The 4951-nt window shown below is 49.1% G+C and overlaps 1 non-coding gene across 1 annotated transcript; it reads right to left on the bottom strand.

The window, feature by feature from the left end:
- Positions 1-276: 276 nt before the first annotated feature.
- Trnam-cau (transfer RNA methionine (anticodon CAU)) lies at positions 277-349 on the bottom strand. Its single transcript has one exon. It is a non-coding gene; the product is annotated as a tRNA-Met (tRNA).
- Between the last annotated feature and the right edge of the window lie 4602 nt (positions 350-4951).

The following is a 4951-nucleotide window of genomic DNA, read 5'->3' on the forward strand; positions in this document are numbered from 1 at the left end:
TTTAACCACCGGGCCCTGAATCGAGTGTCTACGACATGTCGAGAGTGGTCGACCAGCGCTGAACCCTCTTAAGCTCCTTATGGCACCAAGACTGCCAGAACAGAGGCCCTCGCTATGCATGTAGCGAATCAGAATGGGAAATGAGGGGCTCGTTGAATTAAGCCAGAAATAAGGGTTGGCAGTCAAGGAGACCTCGGAAAGGAAAGGGGAGTATCTGGTAGGTCATTGAAACTGATAAAGAATTTGGAAAGACAGAAAGAAAGTTGAGAAAAAATGCCCGCCGGGTGGGATCCGAACCCACGACCTCCAGAATATGCGTCTGGTGCGATGACCACTACGCTACCGGCGGGGCGGTTTTCCTCTCCACTATCTGGGGTATTTATGTAAGGGTATTTTTGTTTCCTGTGCATGGGGGTCGTAGCCAGCGCCACTCGGACTACTCGGGGTGAAGGGGACCGTGACTCGAGTGCCTACGGCATTTCAAAAGTGGTCGACCAGCGTTGAACCCTCGTAGGAGGGTTCAACGCTGGTACACCACTCTCGACAGTAGAATGGGGAAGAGTGCTGGACTCAGTGGGCTCATTGACATGGCGGGTGTGGATTCACCAACGTGATGTCAGCGCCTCCCCTAACCTTCTCTTTCCTCCATGGTTGATTTGCCTGGTTTTGCTAAGCCTTTTGAGGGCGGCATGGCCACGTCAGGCATTTCTTTGCCTTCAGCCTTGCCACCCGAGACAATACTTTTTTTAAAATTGTCTCGAAAAATGCAACCAGCATATATATATATATATATATATATATATATATATATATATATATATATATATATATATATATATATATATATTGTAATGAATCAGACGTCCGATGCCTACGACGCCATATTTATTCTCTCCCCAGAGCGAGCTCCCCACTTCTTCCTCCGCTTCCAGTCGGCGGCCGTCCTACTTGGTTTAGCAGGGGACGGACCACTGAGCGTTCTTGAAGCTTTCCTCTGGCAATGCGTTGCTCCTTTACACTCGGCCACACTGCGAAGAGGCCTCCCAGCAAACTGTTGGTGTGGGCCTCTGGCACTGGCTTCACGGTCAACCCACGAAGAGCTGAAAAGTCCGTTGTACGATTCCTATCGGTGATTGTTTCTCAAAGCTCGGTTCCAATCTTTCTTTCTGGTTCGTGTCACAACTTCGCTTTCTTCCGTCGAGCAGGAAGTCAGGATGGCTTCCGGAATGATCATTTCCTCTACCCCCAACCGGCGCGTCATAATGTCTTTGCATTCATATTGCTGGAGGTCGGTACTGCCGCCCTGGTTATCCTGGTTTCCGTTTTCGATAACAGCCGCTGAAACATCCTTCTCTGTGACAAGTGCATTTTTGGTTTGTACATGAATATCGTCGTCCATCTGGCCTCTTGACGGTGCTTCGTTGCTTTCTTCAGCTGGCATCTCCTCGTGTTTTTGTAGCGGCGAGAGGAGCTGCGTGTGGTTGTTGGAGTCGCACGTCACGGTGAATGGAACGTGGCCTTCCGATGGCACCTTGGAGTAGTTAAATCACTGTTTTGGACTTCCACGCCTCACGCTATCCTGGGTTGAGGTTCTGGGTGTCGTGATGTCCGCAAAGTAGCAGTAGCTTCGTTTAGTCGAATTGATGAAGCAGAGCGTCAGTATATCTGGCGAATGCTCTGGCGTACCATTGGATTCCGACTGGGAATGCGCCGAATGGTCAGCATTACTCTTCTTGTTGGCTCTGTAATTCAGCTGTGTATAGGCGCCGGGACGTTCCGAAAGGATCTCTTTGTTGACCAAGCTCAGCGGAGACGCCAACTTCCCCCATCCTGTGGGAGTCAAATGTGGTTCGCTGCCACGGGAGAACTGCGTCTGCATAGGAGAAAGCGTCAACTGGCTACGCGCTCGGTAAAAACATTTCGGAAGCTGGGCTCCGTTTTCAATGACACTCGGACTCGTCCCGCTGGTCGCCTTTTCATCTATCAGGGACATATTACTCGATTCGGGTGTTTGGTCTACGTTGTCGGCCAAGGGCTGAGCCGAGGTTTGCAAGCAAGGATCCTGTGCCGGCCGCGTTGCTCCCTGCTGCAGTCCTACAGCCAGACGGACGAAGGCTTGTGGGCTCAACTCCGGCGGCTGCACGGCCAAGGCTGCAGCAAGAATGGGGTCAGCCAGGCCATCTATGACGTACCGCTTCGACAAAGGAGACGCCCAGGCGAAGTCGCAGCCTGCGAGAAGGCGGAGCTTGTCGTAGATGTAGACCGCAACGTTCTCGCTAGGCCCTTGCAGGCGGGCACGCATTTCCATGAAGCGAGAGTCGTAGCTGGCCGACAATCCACTGAACGCCGCTATTAATGCCCCGCTCCAGCTTGCCCAGGTGGGATGGGAGTGACCTTCGTAAAGGTGCCACGCTCGGGCAGCGTCCCGCAGGCGTTCTTGTGCAATGAACAGTTTGGTGTGGTCGGGCCAGGCATGATGGGTAGCAAGGGCGTCAATTAGCTTCACCCAAGAAAGAGCATCGTCCTGGAACCCTCGGAATACCGGGACTCCCGTGTGGGCGGGCGATGGAAACGGGCTGGGAATGGCGTCGCGAAGCTGCTGACACATCTCTTTGAGAGCCTGGGCCGTCCAAAACGGGTGGCTGCTACGCGCAGCACTGGTCGCCATCGGTGAAGTTTGGTCACTCTCGGAGAAGGGGCTAAAGTCCGTAGAAATCACGGCGCGAACGGCGGACGCAGCGGCGAGTCAAGAACACGTCGGCCGCTGGGGAAGGTCGCGCCCAAGGCTGGCCCACCTGGGGGCTGGGTTGTCTTTGCGTTCGGCGCTCGTGGTGCGACCGGCGGCCCACCGATGAAGTCGGGCAGCAGGGCTGAAAGACATGCCAGGCCTTGGCCGCTGCTGAGGGCCGTCCCTGCGGCTGGCGTTTTTGAAGCTTTCCTCTGGCAATGCGTTGCTCCTTTACACTATATATATATATATATATATATATATATATATATATATATATATATATATATATATATATATATATATATATATATATATATATATATATATATATATATATATATATATATATATATATATATATATATATATATATATATATATATATATGTATATAAATTGTGAGCACTTCCTTGTGTACTTATAGACTAAACTGCGTCGTCGAACTACCGCGTAGACTCTGCCTATACACTGTCCATTGGTGTGGTCCATCTCTCACCTGTACATAACCATTATAATCGTCATCTATACATGATCATCGCCATAAGTGGCTTGGATGGTGATTCACGATCGGCCAAGAAAATTAGGGAACAGTTCGATCTGCTGCCTCTCGGAGCGATGCGTCCTCTTTCCTTACAATATATAACGAAACTTCGACTCCTTCTAACAAGACCTATGACAGCTCTCCAAAATACAACCGAGTTGAGCGGTGAAGCAGGCAGCCACTAGCATGGACACCGGTTAATCGATGTTAGAGATGCAATAAGCGGGTCCCTAAGCTTTTCAAGCTGACTTGGCGCCACGTGGCAACGATGTTAACTCGACGTGGTCTCCAGCAAACATTCCCGCGCCACGTTATTTTCCTGTATATGGTACCTGGCCGACAGGTACTCGTTAGGCGGTCTCCAGGGGATGGGAACCCGTGCAAAGGTCATCTTTTTCTGCTTTTTCTACGTAAAGCACGGGCAGTACCAAGCAGTTAATGGCACATCGATTGAACGTTCCGCCCAAATTCTGTGATCTTTTTATGGTCGACCCAGTCTTTGCCCCATGATGGCCTTTTAACGGCGGAGGATGCCTAAGGGACGTTTATCAGAAGGCCCTTTAACGCTGAGAACGTACATCACGTAGGAGAGTATGTGGAAAATATCACCGTACGCCTCATAAAGAAAGTCATTAGGTGCAGGCGTGGAACATGTCAAGCTGAACTTTAGAAAAGAAGACACGATCTCTGAGGAATTATTCAATGGTTTCTCAGAGAACGTCTTCCTGAATGAAACCGCTGTCCGGAAGAATCTGCGGGAATTCAGAGAACTGTGCACTAACATGGAGAAATCTGCTGCCGCTTGTCTAGAATGTGAGTTCTTCACAGCCAAATGTTTTGGTTTTTAAAAATTCTGTGCCACCAATTTTCTCCATTTACGCTATATAACGATTACAGGTGAAACATCCGCCTAATCTGCACTTTTGTTGAAATGAAGGCGTTACACGTGCGCCACTTTTGGGTAAAATTTCTGTATCTTATTTTTTAGTTTTCCAAAGCGGCGTTCGATCAATTCTCTCTATTCAACCTATTCAACTTCTCTATTCAAATGTCGATCCTTCTCCAGAAAATGGCGTCAGGTTAACGGTTTCCAGACGAAAATGAAACATCCAGAATGGCCACTTTAAAATTAGGGACGTAGGTTTCTGCAAGGCTCGTTTAAGTGCTTTTTTCTGATTCATAATCCCAGCTCACCGCGCCTTAAATTGCTCCCCCGCCTGTGTGCGATTAGTTCGCTCAGAACCCCAGGTTCATGAACACTTACTCCCAACTCACAGACAAAAAAGCAGAAAACACCCACTATGCAGAGATAAATACCATATAAAGATGTAATCACACGAGGTGCGCAAGTGGGGTAAGTAGAAAAACCGGCTCACTTTGAGATAGCACAACGTCAGAAGGGCGATGACCAACCGGTTTTACAGAGTGCGGCTTTTTTACGTATGGGATGAATATTCATATGCGGTCTAAGTCCTTTCTACGAATTAAAGTTTAATCCTACCCCTTAGAATAGGATCGTTTTCTTGCGTGGCACTGCCGACCACTGATGAAGGCGTGTGTAGAGTTCAAAGCGCGTCTGGTTGTCTCCCTGTAGCGTTCGTGTCTCCAGGGATACGCTTGACGCAGGAGCGTTCTATATTCAGCAAAGACAGAACAAAAACAATGCTGTAACAAAAGTA

Source organism: Haemaphysalis longicornis, unplaced genomic scaffold (genome assembly GCF_048455015.1).
Source record: "Haemaphysalis longicornis isolate Haplotype H1 unplaced genomic scaffold, Haemaphysalis longicornis Haplotype H1 scaffold_3, whole genome shotgun sequence".
In the NCBI taxonomy this organism is placed as follows: domain Eukaryota; kingdom Metazoa; phylum Arthropoda; class Arachnida; order Ixodida; family Ixodidae; genus Haemaphysalis; species Haemaphysalis longicornis.